Source organism: Micromys minutus, assembly GCF_963924665.1.
Source record: "Micromys minutus genome assembly, chromosome: 2".
NCBI classification, from domain to species: Eukaryota; Metazoa; Chordata; class Mammalia; order Rodentia; family Muridae; genus Micromys; species Micromys minutus.
Genome location: NC_137971.1, coordinates 29,807,063 through 29,826,310, shown reverse-complemented (window position 1 = coordinate 29,826,310; position 19,248 = coordinate 29,807,063). Strand labels below are relative to the sequence as shown.

Genomic DNA, 19,248 nt, shown 5'->3' with positions numbered 1-19,248 from the left:
GGAGCTATTTTCAATTAGAAAAGAATTATATACAACGGGTTAGAGAGGCATGGCTGGATACTTGGATGGGAGTCCCATGACTTCCCTTGTCTCTCCTTCTATGAGGACTATCAACAGTTAATAAACCTGCAAGACCTCCTGTGATAATCTGTTGCAAGTGACACAGCTGAACTTGGGAGGATGACAGTTTGACTCAGAAATAGTCTTGTACACATTATATGGCTGTCAACTAATATATTGTGAAGTTATCAACAGTCAACAAGTCAGCTGTGGTGATCTTGTACTGGCAGGCACAGCTGAATTCATGACAATACTGTTTGTCTTGGAGAACAATGCTGTGTCTGAGCCGCCCATCCTTAACAAGCCAATTATGCAAACGATCAATGGTGAAAAGCAGAAAGAAGAAATTTGTTCTATGTGGCCACATTAAAAGGAGAGACAAAAAGACACAGTGACCTCCCAGGTTTGTATTCTCCATGTGGCCACACCAAAAACTTTTACCCCGCTTTTCACTGTTGTTACCTGATTGAAGGAGGGTGTACTCTAGTTTATTGGGTCCAGGAGATCTGAGGCTCTGACTCTTAATTAAATCTGACTATAAACTTAGGGACTGTGAAGAGCCAAAAGACATTTTTGCATGTCTGCCATGTACAGTAATTTGACCCCAGCGCGAGAAGCGATGAGACAGCTCAGCCTGACAGGAGTTCGAATGCTTTTCAGGAGAAATACTTTGGGATGCAAAACATAAGCTTTGTCCCAACTAATCAAAATATATAAGAAGAACTCTCTGTTCCAGGAATGTAACATTTGTCAGAGAAATGAACAGTGCTGCTTTTATTTAGACACAGGATCCTCCTCAAGTCTTTGAAGAAAATTGACTTGTCAGAGGACTTTATAAACAGATTTTTTTTACTTTGTACATGTGTTTGTGTGCATGCATATACACCTGTACAGAAGTGCATGCATGTGTGTGTACCTGAAAGTGCAGGCTGAGGTTGGTGTCTAGAGTCTTCCTTAATTGTTCTGCCTGAATCTTTCAGAAAGTCTCTCAGTCCAACCCAGAGATTAATATGGCTAGTCTTGCTAGTCACCCTGTCCCAAGAATATGCTTTCTGAGGCTGGAATCACAAGGTAGCCCTCACCTCCAACTGCCACTTATGTATGCCTAGGGATCTCAACTGTAGACATCTTTGCCTGCCTGTCAATTTACCCAGTAAGCCTGGCACAAAGAAAACCAAAATGCACAAAGGAAAAGAATAAAAAGAAAAAGGAGGAAGGAAGAGGAAGATGAAGAAGAAGAAGAAGAAGAAGGCAGGAAAAAGTACAGTCAGTCATCTGAATTAACAATGCTCAAACTAACTTTCTACTGCAAGTATCAAATACTAATAATATGATATACCTGAAAAAATTTTAAGTTAAAGCACCCAGAAAGGTGGCTTCCCTTCTCCTCCTTTTACATCACCACATCCCTGTTGTCTAAAGTGCTCTTCTGAAACAAAAATCTTTCAGGAACTATGAATAGATCTCGCAACCTTTCTTCCATTTCCTCTGTGTACAGCAGGCAGCAGCATCCCACACAAAGGCATGAGATTTGGAGTCAGGGTGACTCCGACTCAAATATGAATGTTAGCATCAGCTAGAAGTATCACTTTGGGCTGACTATTTAACTTTGCTGACCCTTGACTGTGGTATCTTTGCATTAAGAATTCTCCTGGGATTTTGGTGCAAGCTAAATGATATAATATGTATAAAACCCCGAATGAATAGATGCATGATAAATGGTGTTTATGAAGGTATTTAATGTGGAGATAAGATCAGTCCATCAAAATGCAGCAAAAAGCATTCCCTCAGAGAGAGAGAAAATAGGTGTGGACAGAACAAGAAAATGCCAGCACTTTTAATTCCCTAATAAGGGAAGCTGTGGGAGTTCAGAAGGCCACTTGGGATGCTGAAGTTTGCAGAGTGTAACGCACTATATCCATCAATGGATGCACTGTTTGAGCTTATTTCGAGACTTGCTCTGGAGACGAGCTTGGCCCCCACTTCAGACTTAAGCATGTTTGTCTTAGAGTGTCTTCCAAAAGCCCTTCTCCAGGGAGGGGCTGGTCACACAGCACTGTTTAAAGGAAAAAAGAAAACAAGCCCAAGAGTAAAAATACTATGGCCTAAGAACAAGAAGAGACATAATCTTTTGAGTTACTGCACTGTGTACTTAAATGGGCAAACCATTCCAAGGCACCTTCTCCAATCAAAAGCTCGACTAGAGTTAATGCCATGAAAGAAAACTACCTGTGCTGCTCATGGGTAATTGAAAGTCTCACGCAGAAAAAGGCTTCCTGCCCAGGACACTCCGTGTCCATCAGAAGCAAAGTCTGCCTGCATCATTACCCAGGCAGTTCAAATCTGCCGCTAACTCCTTTATTCTTTAACATAAATATATATGCTTGCTGTATACTTAATAAACTCATCAATTACAAACACCACCAAAAGCATGACTATAATAGATCATTCTCCATGGGGAACACAGAACATGGCTAGAAATCACCTGTTTCAAGAGTTCAAAGTTCATCAAAACTCTGTTCCCATTCAAATGAAACTTGAACTCCTTTTCAGGGATCCTCTCCAAAATTCCAAGTTTTATCAACTCTCTGGCTCAATGTATAAACAAAAACCTGTTTGTTTGGGTTTTGTTTGTTTGTTTGTTTGTTTTGTGTTTTTTTGGTTTTTTTTGTTTATTTTTTGTTTTTTTGCTTGGGTTTTTTTTTTTTTTTTTTTTTTTGGTTTTTTTGTCTTTTTGTTTTTTTAAGCTGCCATGACAAATTACCTGACAAGGGCACCTTGGAGAAGTATCGGTTTATTTAGGCATACAGTAGCAGAAATTTAGTCCACTATCACTGTGTCTATGGCCCTGGTGGATAGGTGAGGATTCTTGTATAGGCAGAGGAGCAGCTGAAAATGAAACCTGGAGCAGGGCAGGGATATGAGCCTCAAGGCCAACTTGGTCACACCTGCCACTGTCCATCCCTGAGTCCCAGAGTCCTACCGCTTCCATAAACAATGCCACCAGTTAGTTAGCAAGCATTCAGACACATGAGCCAGTGGTTGGCAGTTCACATTCAAACTGAAATGACTGGTCTGGGGCTTAGAAGAGCTGTTCAAAGGAAAGGAGGTTCCCAGATGTTATATCTAAGATGACTCAACCATGCTCCGGGCAACCAGCTGTTGGGGAAGACGGGCCTACACCATGAAATTATTATCCTAGACGAGCTGCTTCTGGACCTGTGTGGGCCATGGCCCTCACAGGAGCTGCATATCAGATAGTTACTTTGCAACTTATAAAAGTAGCAAAATCACGGTTATGAAGTAACCATGACTGGAGTCACTTTGAATCTTTCAGAATCCGCAGATGGAAACAACCTCCCTGGAGCAGGGACACTTGGCAGTCTCAGTGCCATTACCCTCAGGTTCCTGGAGCCCGCTGTTTCTCAAACTGGTCTCTATAGGTTCTCAGTATTAACATGAGTCACCCAATGCCATTCCAATAAATATCCCTTTTCTTCTGAAGTCAGGAGAGTGCTCCAAGCCACTCATTGCTGGAACACTGAATTGCTACACAGTTTACACAAAAAGAGGATTATAAAGCCAAGTGGGTCAATGATGCTACTTCCTGGGGTGGGGGGGGGGTCCTGAAGGCTCTGCCAACTACTTTCCTAGACTCCTGTGTAGTTGCAGCTCAACTTTCGTCAAGGACTGGTGTTGGGGAAAAGACAAGGAGAATAGAAGAAGAGAGAGGCTGTGGGTAGAGCTGGAGGTGGAGAGGACCATGGACTTCAAAGTTTTCACAGCCTCAGGAAGTGCACAGACTTTCAGCATCCTGGAAGACAGTGGGCACACTGTTTACTGGCAGCAGCAGTCACAAAAGGTGACCGGACAGTCTTGTGTTGAAACTCAGCTCCAATATCTACTTATGTATTGGACAAGAAAAATAAGTCTCGGTTTCCTTCATAGGGACATTAAGTAGATGAGATGACATAAAGCTGTGTGAGTAATGACATATGAAAAGTGCGTTCAGTAGGCATTCTGGGCATTTTAGCTTTCTGCAGCACCCTCACTTGGCAAGTGCCAGAGTATGGTTTGGATTTATGAACAAAGATGCCTGAGATTTTTGTCTCAGTCAATCTTGTCCTAAGATACAATAAAAATATGAACAGACAACAACAGCGGGGTCACAGCAGAAATAAAGTCTAGAAATCCTAATTTTCAGAAGAGAAATGTGATCCAAAACTAACCTCTCACTTTGGGATAACCTGAGTCAAATGTGAGTAAGGAGTCCTACTCAGAAAAGCCACGGCCCCGTGCAAGAGGGCAATACACGCAGTTTTAGAAGAAAGCTCTTACTGCAGATATTTTCACATCTGGGTTATTTTTTTATCTATTTGTTATAAAATGTCATATTTCCCAAGATTTTATATGAGTCATAGCAGATGTTTGGAGAGAAAACATATCACAGCATCTCCTGTGCCCTTTCGGAGCACAGACACTAAAGAGAAGCATTTGGAGTCAAAAAGAAATAACTGGAGATGGCTGAGAGGCCTGTATAAAGCCTTTGCACAAAAGGATGCTGATTTTGGACTGCTGCATCCTATATCACCAGTTAAGGAAAACACCTTCAAGGAGCCTCACCTCTGGCCATCTAAGTTTTAATGAGAAAGCACAGGATCTCTTCCTAAGTTACCCATGATTCTGTAAGGTCTCCTGTACTTTAGAGAAAGCTCTCTCCTCGTAAGGTATGGTCTCTTATATTCTGAGCTGGTGTGATCTTGCTTCTTGCCCCTAAGAAAAGTCTCAGGAAAAAGTCTGATTGGTGTGAGCCAGTGCATCTGGCTAGTGAGAAAGACATCCAAGGAGAATACGTGAACCTTTGATTACAGCCCCTTATTTTCAATGTAGCTATTGATATAAAAGTACTTGTTTTCACATTTTTCCTTCAGCACATTTCATCATAACTTGAGTAGCCATAACTGCAAATTACCAGAAAGGCCCCACTTTTGACAAGTGAGCACAAAACTAAGAATGTTTGCTGTCCTATCTGACCTAGCAAAAGATAGAGCTTAGCATAGAAAGCTCTCCTCTCCTCTCCTCTCCTCATTTCTTCTTTCTCCACCCCTTTCTCTGCTCCTATCAGCTCCCCTTTCGTGGATTTAAAGAACAAACTGAGTGTCTCTACCTCCAGGTGAGGCAATACATTGTGGCTGGGCAGAAATTGCCTATTTCTCTTACATATCTGTATTGTTCTTGAGAGAACACAATTTACAGGTTGGGACAGCGCAGGTCTGCCAATACAGAATGGGCTAGTTCTTGGTAATTCCTGTTTACAGAGGTCTTTCAGATGGCCAGAAGGCTGAAGACTGCTCTCTCACGTGTTGTTAATGGAGGCTGCGCAGGTAGACAGTTGTCTCTACAACCTGTCTCAGTTCTGAAAGCCACGTTGGGCTTCTTATATTTCCAGATAATATTGGTCATTCTCAGATTTCTGACAGGGTTGAAGACTAATTATAGTCTCAGGCTGTTTAACTTTGAGAGGACATATTTAATTAGATGGTTCTCAGATGGTATACAAACTAACCAGGACATAACATAGATTTTAAGCCCTTCTTAAACTGGAATATATATAGCACGTTCTATTTAATTGACAAAAATGTTGGACTGGCTATTAGGTTCTTGTGTTCTTTATAATTACAAAATGGTAATAGCTCAGCTTATATTTGAGAGAAAAGTTCCTTTTTTTTAGTTAGACAGAAAGGGTGAAGTGTAGGCAGGCAGCTGTCTTTATGCTGGTAAAGGCAGGCACAAGATAAAATGAGACCTGTCATTAGATGAGAAAAAAGGGTAGGTAGGAACAGAGTTTTAGAAAGGAGGAGAGAGAGAGAGAGAGAGAGAGAGAGAAAGAGAGAGAGAGAGAGAGAAGAAGAAGAAGAAGAAGAAGAAGGAGGAGGAGGAGGAGGAGGAGGAGGAGGAGGAGGAGGGAGGGAGGGAGGGAGAGAGAGAGAGAGAGAGAGAGAGAGAGAGAGAGAGAGGGAGAGAGGGAGGGAGGGAGAGAGGGAGAGAGGGAGGGAGAGAGGGAGGGAGAGAGGGAGGGAGAGAGGGAGGGAGAGAGGGAGGGAGAGAGGGAGGGAGGGAGAGGGAGAGAGGGAGGAAGGCAAGATGGAGGACGAAGATGAACCATCTCCCCATGGCTCTGCATAACTACAGGTTGTTATGAATATTCTATAAGGGTATATAAATATTTGTATAGGATGATTTGTCTTGTCTAGGATGTATAGGATTTCTCTTGTATAGGGTGATTATATCATATCATTTGGCTCTGAGTTTATGGTATGGATGTTTTGTGTTGTGTAAAATTTACTAAGAAAATCTGAGATTAAAACTGTTGCTAAATTACAAGTTTCTAGAATTTTGAACTTGTCGGGCTGGCTGGCGTGTGGGTAGAGTTCTTTGTTGTCCATCTGCCAGGAGAGCGTGTCCACGGCTTATGGATGGCAAAGGGGGCTGTTGCTGGGACCAGAGAGCCGGGTCTCTGAGACCAGAGAGTCAGGGACTTCCTGCACAAGAGTCTAGTAGCACAGGAAATCAGACCAGTAATCAACAGATGAGATCTCCCCAAACCAAGGTGAGACTGAAGTTGGAGGAATGAAAGGGATAAGAGAAAGGATATGATTATATGATATATATATATATATATATATATATATATATATATATATATATATATATATATAAAATTCTCAACACCCCTAGTCATTGGGGAATTATAAGTTAAAACTACTTTAAAATTCTTTCTCACCCCAGTAGGAATGGCCATCTCAGGATTATAAATGCCACCAATCCTGAAGGAAATCTATAAACTCTTGGTGGGAATGTAAACTAGTCTAGCAACTTTGGGAATCAGTCTGAAGGTTTCTCAAAAAACAAAACAAAAACTAAACAGACCTGCCATGTGATCTAGTATGGTGGTTTGAATAAATATGGCCCCCATAGGCCCATAGGGAGTGGCACTACTAGGAGGTATGGTCTTGTTGGAGTGTGACCTTGTTAGAGAAAGTGTGTTACTGAAGGGAGGGTTTTGAGGTTTCAGAAGCTCAAACCAGGCTTACTGTCTCTTCCTGCTATTTGTGAATCCAAATGTAGAACTCTCAGCTCCTTCAGCACCATGTCTACCTGTGAGCTGCCATATCTCCCACCATGTAGACCAAACCTCTGTAAGCCAGCCCCAATTAAATATTTTCCTTTATAGGAATTACCATGGTCATGGTGCCTCTGCACAGCAATAAAACCCTAATTTAGGTGCCCAACTATACCACTACTGGGCATACTCCCAGCATCCCACTGTAGAGAGATGTGCACATTCATCTTTCCTGCTGCTGTGTTCAGAATAGCTAGGAAATGGAGTTAAATTCTAAGTCTATCAACATATGAATGAGTAAGACATCAGGGGCACATACACTCAATGGCATTTCCCTGGGCTGTAAAGAAAAATGAAACCATGAAATTTGTAGATACATAGCTAGATCTGGAAAGAAAATATGTGAGGTGAGGCAAGGCAGGCCCAGAGAGACAAAATCTGCATCCTCTCATATAAAGATCCTAGGTTCAAATCTCTGGTTTCGTGTGTTTAAGTAGGTGGAAGCCAGGTAACCAGAAAGCGGTCTTTTGGTGGGGGGCATACATGTTGGGGAGATAAATAGTCGGTCATAGGTAAAGCAAAAGTAGAGATGTGAAATGCTATAGGCAGAAAAGTGTAAGTGGGAAGGGGTGTGTGGATGTGGGGAAAACAGGAGGTGGAGGGGAGGGTTTCCCCACAGGAACAGCTGTGTGAAAACCCATAAAAAACTGGCCAATCAATAGGGAAAGAGGGTGGTCCGATTGTTCATCTGAGACAAATCTATTGCAGAGCGGAAGAATGCTCTTCTGTGTTCGGGGCAGGGATGACACAGACCTTGTATCAGCCACTTTTCGAGATTAGGAACAGTGTGCAATTCCAGGAGAGGGAGATTTAGCTCACTGAATCAGTTCTGCTAAACAGCGACAAGATGACTCAGAATTCTGTGTCCACGGCATCTTCAGCATCTTACTCACACACTCGACACCTGGCATGTGATATCTGTTTCTTTCAGTCCCCGTCCCTTAAGCTGCAATGTGAACACTGAACTTGGGCTATCATAGACGAGCACTGTGGGGCAGAGATGTACTGGCTTTGGCTATGAACCAATAAATGGATATCCTCTTTGGAAACTCAATTTGATTCACTCTAGACCAAACATGCCAAGCAGATGCAGATGATCAACTAACAAACATAAGAAACATACAGTTACATTTCTTACTTATGACCCGTCTCTAAGGTAACAGCAACCCAACCTCGGCTGTCCTGAGCATCACAGATCAGGTTTCCTTTTTGCAATGTAAAGGTTTTCCAAACAGAGATTTTACTGATAGAACATCTGGAAACTAGACTGCACTATATTTTCAAGTTGTGTTCAGAAGTTTTTTGGAAAGTTTTTTTTTTTTTTTTTGTTTTGTTTTTTTGCTGTATACAACCTAGTAAACTACTGTGCTTGAAAGGATTTTTAAATGATTGGAAGGATGTTGTCCCGGAGAGGAAAGGGGGCTAAAGGGAGGTAACCGCTGTTTAAGGGATAGTCCCGTACTGCCAATGCCACACTCCATGGGAGAAAAGATTTCTGATGGACGAACGCTACTACAAAGTCTAAGAGTCTAAATGTCTTCTTGATACTACTTTAGCATTACTTAAAGTGGCATATTAAAAACACCACATTTTCTCACCATTACCCACAATTCTGGTTTCAGGTGTCAGCTAAATACTAAATGTTACATGTCTGTAAGTTGTTTTGCACACTCTCAAACACAGTAGCATCAGAACTTTGTTTGTTCATTTTGGACCACAGAATCCTCATATTTCAATGTTCTCCCCCAAGTGCAATGCAGATATCAGAATAGACACAAACAGGAAACCCATAATCTAAACTGTTTGTGTTATTGTAAAGGATAATGTATGACATATGTTTAGGCAGTGATATAAATAACCTTATTTCCTGTTGGAAAAGAAAAAACTCCATATGGTCCAACAACCCTGCTACTGGACACACAGCATAGGAGCTGATCATTGTAACACAAAACTTAACAGATGGAAGGAACTTAAGTGCCCATTAATGGAAATGGATAAAAAACGTGGCGTATTAGTCTGGAGAGATAGTTCAGTGGGTAAGAACACTTGATACTCTTACAGAGGACCCAGGTTCAAGTCCCAGAATCTATATGGTGGATTATAACTATCTGTAGTTCCAGTTCCAGAGAATCAGATGGTCTCTTCTGGCCTCCACAGGTATCGGGCACAAATGTGGTGTACATACATACATACATACATACATACATACATGCTAAATATTCATATGCATGAAATAAATCATTAATTTTTGGTTTTTTGTTTTTTGAGACAATTTCTCTGTATAGGTAGCCATGGCTGTTCTGGAAACAAGGCTATCCTTGAGTGTGCCACCATTGCCTGGCTGATTTTTTTTAATATCATTTCTTCTTCTTCCTTTTATTTAATGGCTCCTTGTTGTCAGTTTGTGGATAGCAACTTATGTCTTGGCAACAGCCTGGGCTGTTTGGGGATTTCCATGGGACCCCTTAGTCCAGCAACTCAATTGAACTGGATGTTAGCCACTATAGTTACTGGAATTGGCTTATAGTTGGAAATTTGGTAGCAAGCCATAACCAGTTAGAACTATTTCTCCCTCCCTCATTATTTGGAGACGTCATTAGGATTGCCTTCATGTATCTTAGTAAGTTTCCACTGCACTAGGTTCCCACATTACCCTTCAAACGTTCCTCAATTCTAGCTGCCTCGCCCCATAGTATCTCTCTCAGTCCTCCTCTCCTTCCCCCCTCCCCTCCTCAAACGAAGGAAACATGACTATACATATTCATGTAGAAAAAGCATCTGAAGGGAGAAGAACATCCCTGAATAGCTTAAGGTTATAGTTCAAGGAAAGATCTCCATGCTGCTGGGTTCCTAGTGCGGTAATAGACACCATGACCAAAAATCAACTTGGGGAGGAATGAGTTTATGTCAGCTTACAATTGAGGTCAACTGTAAGGAATTCGGAGCGGGAACTCAAGGCAGGAACCTGGAAGCAGGAACTGAAGCAGACCTTAGAAAAGTGCTGCTTACCAGCTCGTGCTTTATGACTAGCTTAACTTGTTTTTTTGTTACTGTTGATTATTTGTTTTGTTTGGCTGTTTTCTTTTTAAATTCATTTCAGAACCACCCGCCCAGGGGTGGTACCACCCACAGTGGACTGGACACTCCAATAAAAATCATTAATCAAGAAATTGCCTCTCAGTTCAGTCTTCTAGGGGCATTTTCTCAATTGAAGTTCCAAGATGAACCTTGTTTATGTCACGGTGACAAAAACTAACTAGCAGGACATGGAGTCCATGTTGCAAGGATTAAAATGACAGACAGGGACAGCTTTGGGCATGCTCACACTTTGGTTTTGATGAATCTTTGGCTTTTGGACCTTCTTTGCTCTGGTATAATGAATCTGAGTCTAAGCAAATAGGAGATATAGATCTGCAAAAGAACAAGAGTTTCCCTGCACCATCTCAAGATGAATTAAAAAGAGGAGACTCTAGGAATATACTCTACCAGAGAGAAACTTTGTACACAAATTTAAATTACCCAGATTCAAAAGACTTATCTTGCAGTCACTGAGAATCAGAAGGCTGTCAGTGTGGTAGTGCGGCATGCCTTTAATTCCAGCACTCAGGAGGCAGAGTTTAAGGGCAATATGGTCTACAAATTGAGTTCCAGGACACCTAGACCTGCTACACAGAGAAACCCTGTCTCAACTGGATTTCATGCCCTCAGAGAGACATTACTAATAAGTCAGATATCCTTAGGAAGTACTTGGGCTGTGGGCTGGATGGCTTTTGTGGGCTTCTTCATGCTCTGAGTTTTCAGCTCTGCTCTGGGTCCACACAGCCTGATTTCATAGGCTGCCCTTGTGGAAAGCCTCTTTCAGGAAAAGTTTCGTAAGCGTTCACTGAGTGATGAGCTTCAGTAAGTAGTTCTGCCTCTTGTACAGGGAGTGAGGGAAAGTGACACATCTGCGGTTCTCCGGCTCAGCTATGAGTGTGGAATGCAAGGTCCGTAAACGCATCTTATCCAAGGACTCCAGCCGAAGGGTCAGTCACTCTTGGAGCAGATCCAATGAGAGACAAGTTAATGTGTTTCTTTGCTGACTTCTCTCTTTACCTGGCCTCCATGGAAAAATGGTATCTTCCAGTTTTAGGTGTAGCTAATTGTGCTCCTTGGGAGGTATACCCTTGGGGCTATCAAATCAAAGAGAAATAACTATGGATCTCTAGAGTAATTTAGTACTTATTTTAAAATAGCACAATACTATGATAATACTATTCATTGCATTATTGAGAATGAGTAAACTGGAGCTGGAGGGATGGCTCAGCTCTTAGATTATCTGTTGCTCTTGCAAAGGACCCAGGTTTGGTTCTCAGCCCCCAAATGGCAGATCCCCGTCACCAGTAACTCTGTTCCAGAGGATCAGATTCACACTGGTGCACACACATGTACATAAAATATCTCTTTAATTAAGAAGAAAATGAGAAAATTTTGCACACTCTATAAACCATCATTTACACTGTGTTGGGGGTCAGGAAATAATGGGAATGTTATTATGAATTGAAGACATTGTCAGTGCCTCTGTACAAGTGGGTGGGGTGGGCAAGCAACCAACATTCTGGGTCCTGCTCCTCTCAGAACATTCCTTAGATGTGGGGCACAATGGGGCATCTTGATGGATTGGCAGTTGTTTGCATTTTTTTCTGTAGAACTCTGGTGTCTGGAAGCCTCCCAAGACGAGAAGATTTAAGCAATTGTGTGTCTCTAACATCTGGAGGTGGGCATACTGGGAGGTTGGCATACATGGTACTTTTGGTTAAAGTTTGATCTTAGGGTCTGGTATGGTGGCATACCTCTTCAATTCCAGCAGAGATGATCTCTGAGTCCCAGGCTAGACACTATCTCAACAACAACCAAAAAAAAAGTCCAAGAAAATGTTTGTGTTCTGGAAAAGTTCTGAGGTGTGCTAAGCCAAGCTAAACTTGTCAGATGCCTGAAATCTTTTCTCTGGGAAGTGCTGTCTCAGCTCTAACTGACAGAGATAGGGATGTGGCCTCAAGTATTTCCAAAAGCAGGACAGAGAGGGAAAAGTTAAGAAGTGACTGTTTTATTTGGTCTGGTTCATATTTCTCATTGGTAAATACAGAGTTTCAAACACAACTAAAAACTATGTTATGAAGACTACATAGATTTACTGAGATTCATCTCAGAAAAGAGTACTAAATAGCAGCAAACCATGTTCACTCAGAGCCAAAGTGCACATGCCCTTTGAGTTGAATATAATCTGTACCCATAGACTTGAACATATGCTTAATCAACCGTCTCATAATTCCATTTATAAATGCAAATTCCTCATGCAAAGAGAAATTAAGTTAACTGGCCCCCACCTTTTCAAGTCAACCTTATAACATTAAACTTTTGCTTAAATTTTAATCTTTGCTTCATCTCTGAACCTGGGTGGAAAAATAGACTCTTTAAGCCAGTGAGTGGTTCTCAACCTGTGGGTCTCAACTCCATAAGGGTCTAATGACCCTTTCACAGGGGCCTCCTAGGACCCCTGGAAAACACAGATATCTATATTACTATTCACAACAGTAGCAAAATTACTGTTATGAAGTAGCAACAAAGATTGGGATGGCCATGACACAAGCAGCTATATCTGGAGGACAGCACCTTGAGGAAGGTTGAGAACCACTGCTTTAAGCAACTTTAAAACTTTAAAAAATATGAAATCATCCACATGGGTGGATTGTTAAGTCACATCTGTCTTTCCAAATGTCCCTGCTTACATGCTTAATAAATCCAACTTTGCCTTATAATGATTTAACCTGAACTTCTTTTCTACAGTTTAAAGAAGATTCCAACCACAGACAGGGTGGGGTCCTCTAGATGGGGACCACCACAGGCTATAAATAGCAGCACCACACTAGTCTCCCGCTGCCACTAATACCTCCTATTTCAGAATCATTGTGGCTTATGCACTGTCTTTACGGTCACTAACGGGGAACTAAGGGAGACAGTGAGCCATGCTCGTGACTTCCACAGGCAAACCCTGGGCTCATCTGTGGCCTTGACCCCATTCATTTGGTAAACAGTGCTTTTCTTTTCTAGTTATGTTCTTTGTCACAGCACAAAGTGAATGAGCAAACGGGCTGGGAATGATATCAAGCATTCGTTTGCTTGGTGACTTCCTCAGATGGGGTAGCTGTCTGATGGTCAGGGGATTTTTTTTTCCACCCACTAACCCATGATTCAGTAGGCTGAAGCCTGTCTGGTGAATAATGGGTAATGAGGAAAATCCTCCCAGGAGTCTTCTCTGTTCTCTTTATCTACTTTCCACTCTTCATTAGTGAGCAAACCTGATTTCACTGTTTTCTTAAGGACTGTAGCAAGTGCAGTGACATCTTTTAAAACTGAGTCATGGGACATGTAACTTACTCTTCCTACCCTGTGGTAAGGGCACTGTGAATGTCCTCCATCTGTCTCTTAGTTTCTCCGTCCTCTGTTCTCTCAACCCAATCACATCTCCTCACAGAGCTGAAGGTAGTATGACCTGGCATTCCTGTTCCTCTCCTAAGATATACCACCCTCCACCCTCCACCACACAGCGCACATTCCTCCGGGTTCATCCAGTCTGGCAAGCTGTCACCTCAGGCTGTGGCTGCCTGTCACTAGGGATCCGTTCCTGGTGCTGCTTAGCTGCTGAGAGCGGGCAAGGAAGTTGGCTCTGCTTCAGCTCCTAATCCGTATCTTTGCAATGAAGTTTCTAAGCAAGAAAGCAAATACCACTTATCCCTAGAAACATAACTTTATTTATTTATTTTTTATTTAGGCTACCTTGTTTGGTCTATGTGGGAACCACAGATTTTTATTGTCTTTATGATGACTTTACATCATAAGAAGTAATCACCTTAGTCTAGTTATCCTGGGATTTTCGTTTCTTCTTTCCACATTCGGACTCTTCAAACCACTGGTGTTTGTTTTTCCTCCTCCTCCTCCTCCTCCTCATTATTTAGTAGGAGGCAGGTCAGCTGTGTTGAGGTGCATGAAGCTTTGGGAACTTTTATCTATAAATAAGCTGCCTATTTCTGATGTGGCATAGGGAATGGTTTTATTATAAAAGAATTTGAAAGAATAAAGAGACATCTTAATGAAGGCTACAAAATAAGACTTTGGCAAAAGTGAAATAGAAAGCCAGAAGTCTGTCAATAAAGAAGTGCTGAAGGTAAAACTTAGGGGGTTTAACTTACCATGAGCCAATCTGTGAAGGAGAGAGACAGAGAAGGAGTCAAGACATGAAGATGGGGGAGGGCTGAATGTGAGCTAATTCTGGTATGAGTCTGGAAGAAAGGGAAACAGAAAATCCATCACTTGGAAGTTAAATTTTATAATCAAGGCAGATGAGGAGAACAGGTGTGCTGACCTGGTAGCTCCAGTCCTGGAGGTCAAGGCAGGAAGGTCGTGGATTAAGGGGCCAGCCTAGGCTAGATAGCAAGACCTAATCCCTCACCACCACCTGCCCCCAACACACATAGAAAATCAGTTTGTAAAGGCAAGGCAGAGGTGAGGCAGAAATCAGGGAGTCTTAGATGTTTACAGAATGACCCCAGGAATGCTATTAGCTTATTGAAAAGAAGAGAGAAAGTTTGGCCCCAATTCTGCCTCCCACAGTTCTTTTCTGAGACCATTTGGTCCTCTGCCAAGTTCTGGGTAATAAAAAGAGCCTGAGGCGCTCTGCACAAAAGAGAAACTACAGCTGCAGAAGGGAGAAATCAGGACAGGATCACCAAGGTAAGACTGAGACCAAAACCGTGCAAAAGTTTTAGTAGGTTTTGCAAAGAAAAGTCTTGGGACCTACAGAGCGCGCCTTCCCTTCTTATTTCTGAGAACTTACTAGCCTGGTTTGTTATCATTGCTAATAGGAGTAAAGTAGAAAATAGTTGCTACTAACTCATACTGCCATTTGCTTTCCTTCAGGTGATCTTTAAAATTATTAATTATTAATTGTGTGACGTCGACAGTCTTAGCCTTTAAATCCTCACCACAATGAAACTTTCCAAAGCAAGATGGTAATTCAACTTCTTCTTTTAAGGCTTAGCAACTGTCTGCAAGTGGCTCTCAGAAAAAGGAAGGTCCCAGAAAAAAACTAAGAAGAGAACATTTGTGTGTTTGGGGGGTTGACCATCTAAACGGATAAACTTTTTAAACTCATCATTTGTGATACTATCCACTCAAGAGACTTTCTTCTGAAGGCTGCTGGTCCTTTATGCTTCTGGAAATTTTTCCTCCTTATACTTTCCCTCTGTATATCAGTGGTTCTCAATTTTCCTAATGCTGTAACTTTTTAATAGTCCTTCATGTTCTGGTGACCCTCGACCGTAAAATTATTTTGTTGTTATTTCATAACTGCAATTTTGCTACTGCTATGAATCATAAATACCTGATACGAAGGATATATCTGATATGCATCCCTGTGAAAGGGTGGTTTGACCCCCCCCAAAGGTGTCTTGACCCACTGATTGAGAACCACTTCTCTAACTGCATGCATGGCCTTCAGATATTTTAGTAAAGAGCACAGAATGAAATACCCTATGCTGTGGTCACGCAGGAGCCAGAGACTGCATGTGGCTGTCTTCCCAATCTGCACTTGCTTCCCACCTGTGATTGCTTCCTCAAGTCACCCTTGCTACTGTGGGTAGCATCCTGGAAAACTGTTTTTCACTTTTGTCTCTGAAATCCTTGATGTTCCTCTTCCCATTTCCTCCCAGATGACACACAACTCTGTGTTCCAAACATCCCAGCATCCTCTGATTTTGCAGAGTTAGGGGCCCCTGAACCTTGTCACACAGGAAGAGAGTTTTTTTTTTAAAAAGAATTAAACACACCATCTAGCTTGCACTATTGCCCTCCTGGCACAAGTTTCCCATGTTCTCTATTCTTCTCTGGGAGGTTCTGGGATCTCCGTGCAAGAGAAGTTCTTCTCTGGGAACTTCTGATTCCCTCTGGCTCCTGAATGCTATTTCTTTGACTCACTCTTAAAAGTGTATACATTACATTTACAGAGAAAATAAATCCATGGTAAGCTTTAACTTTCATGGACCAGTTGAGATAGGGTTGGAAGTAGATAAAAAGTTGACAGATTAGGACTGCAACCCCAGGCTCTGCCAAGGGTCACAGGAAAAGAGCTTTGTGGGCAGCTTCTGGGAAATGGGAGTATTGTTAGAGTTATGCTCCATCCAGAAATTAAATCACTGGACGGAAACACCACAACGAGGCAGTGCTGGGAGGGAAGAGATATGTGCCTGGGAATATTTATGCTAAAAAGTCTGTTTTTTGTTTTGTGTTTTACAAGAAGTCTGACTTTGCCAAAATCAATGCATCTTTTATGTAACAGTTGACACTTTTGCAAGAACTGCAAGTACAAGGTTGTGGGACGGAATTCCCACTTCGAGCATCAATTTGCAGGAGGGGCAGTTAGATATTGCAAGACCAAATATGAACTCCTCAAACAGTAGAAAAAGAAAACCATAATTCTGTGGAGCAATGTAAAATGATGGCCGGGTCAAAGGTTTCAGGGTCATGGTAGGATCTCCCATCTCACCATTTCCTTACCATTTCTCAGCTGGCAATATGTGGGTGCAAAAGGAACTTTTTTGTTTGTTATCTGGTGCTGTGACTCAAACCTAAGATGTTGGATACACTAGGCAAACATGCTACCACTGAGCTCTCTCCAGCCTATGACAGGCACTTCTAAGGGGAAAATCCTTACAGGACAGGCAGACCCCAGGATAAGAGACCGAAGGGTGTGGAAAATCTGGAGAACTCTTCCTTTGCTGACAATTCCTGGCAATATTGGTCTTGCTATTGGTAGGTTATACTCTTGAGGACTTTTCCCTTTCCTTTAGGAGAAACACGTGATTTAGTGCAATAGAAAAAAACAAAACACAAACAAACAACAACAAAAAACCCCAGGGGTTTTAGTGGCAGTTTCACATCCATTTATATAGTTATCATTTATCAGCTATGTGAACCTAGATCTTACCCAACACTCCTGAGCCTGATTTTTGCCACCTCTTGTGTAAAACATGACACAAACAAAACTACCAAATGAGTGAACCCTACTCAAGAGAAGGTCTGTGACTGGTTCCACAAGTTGGAAGTGACGGTTGTCAGCTTCTGTCAGATTCCATCTCTGACTGTCTGCTGAATGTGCGAGGTTTATGTTCTAATTATCCTGTTCTTGCAACCTCAGTGACACACATGTTCCCATCTCAACTTGTGACACCAAGAAAGTGAGATTCGGAAAGGTTGTATCACAATGGATTGTAAAGTTGATAAATTTCAGGTCAGGGATTAGAGTCCAAGGCTACAAGTTATTAAGAAACAACAACAAAAGACAAGGAAGAGGGCAAGCTTCTAAACCATTGTCACTGATGTCTTTAAGCCTCTCTGGGAAGAAGCACTTTTAATTCAAAATTCCCATCACTTTCAAATGTAAAATATTAGTGAGAAAACACTATAGTTATCCACCTCTGGCCAGGGCTGAACCCACTGTTACCTTAATGAGAGGTTCCTACCAGCTGCTGCCTCTTCCCTACCTATTTCTCTTATGATTGCTGTTGCTATGAACAAGGAGGATCCACCCACAAACTTGGCTAAGGCGCTTTATAGTTTACATCTAATTCCCTTCCACTTTGAACACCTCTTAAATCAAATGAGTTTTTAAAAAAAATCCTTAGCAGTTTTTGTCCATCTGAGAATGGAATAAGAAAAAAATGCCATCAGAAGAATGTTTTGCTCATTAGTTACCATGGAGTCGTAATATAGATCGATGTTTTGGGGAGCAGTTTAACTGAACTGTGTCCGGCTACTCTGTTGGTCTCAACCACTGTTGGCTTGCTGACTTGTGAATGACAGATATTTAAGAAATGGCATTTAGTCAAGTTATATTTTCTTTAGCTCACTTATTTGTGTGCGTGTGTTTATGTGCACCTGTGTGTGCCTGTGCCTGTGTGGGGGCATGTCACATACATAGCTCACAGGACAACTCTGTGGAGTCTTTTCTTTCCTTCCACATTTATGTGGGTTCTTGGGATTGAACTGGGCTCCTTTGATTTACTTAGTAAGTGACCAGCTGAGCTTTCTTGACAGCTCTCTACCCCTTTCCCCATTTAAAGAAAGTTTGGGGGGGTTGAGACTAGGCCTCATGCTGTAATCCAGGCTAGCCTGAAATCCCTCAAGCTAGCCTTGAACTCATGACAATCCTCCAACCCCAGCCTCTCAGATGCTAGTCTTACAGGCTTGAACTAACACACAAGGTTCTTTCCCCCATGCTCACCCCCTCCCATACGGGAAGATAAGCCTTTCACAACGTGTTCTCTCTTGGAGCTTATCACAATGAAACAGGAACTTTCTCAACCCCGAATGTGTTCGTTCGGGTTTTTTCCTCCCCAGATTGTATCTTCTGTTATCTTCTATGCATGTACTATATATGACCTGTCCAGATTCACACCAGTCACGTTCAAAAATATTTTGTAGCCAAGTATAGTGGAGCGTGGCTGTCACCGGGGCAGTGGAGAGGGAGAGGCGGGCAGATCTCTGTGCACTCTTTCCAAGTCTATCTATAAAGCAAGTTCCAGGCCAGCCAGGACTCCACAAGGAGCGTCCGTCTGCCTCAAAACAAAAGCAAATCCACACTCCGTCAGATTTCTATATGACTTCCTCACATTACAAACTGAAATGCCAGCATGCAGTACTGAGCTTCCCTCAACACTGATTCTTTCAAACAATTTTTGAAAGTTTCAGCCTCAGAAACTGGTACCAACATTCTGATTCTGACTTAGTGGCAAGCTTTAGCTTCCTGGTGTGACTTCCATAACAAAAATAAATACGTAATTCATGAATGGATATATAGATCATTTTTACCGATGAAGTCACATTTTTTTTCCTTCACTGACCTAAGAGTATGTTTTGTGAATACCAACACAACTGTCATTATGTAGTAGACATTTAATATAACTGGGTGC

At 42.0% G+C, this 19,248-nt stretch overlaps 1 protein-coding gene across 3 annotated transcripts in view; it reads left to right on the top strand.

Moving 5' to 3' along the window:
- The first annotated feature begins 14,972 nt into the window (after window positions 1-14,972).
- Window positions 14,973-19,248, top strand: part of IL33 (interleukin 33) — a 33,301-nt gene continuing 29,025 nt past the window's right edge. For all 3 annotated transcript variants that reach the window (XM_080912890.1, XM_080912889.1, XM_080912888.1), the window contains exon 1: window positions 14,973-15,013. The gene's annotated coding sequence lies outside the window, so the exon portion shown is untranslated. The remainder of the gene's footprint in view (window positions 15,014-19,248) is intronic.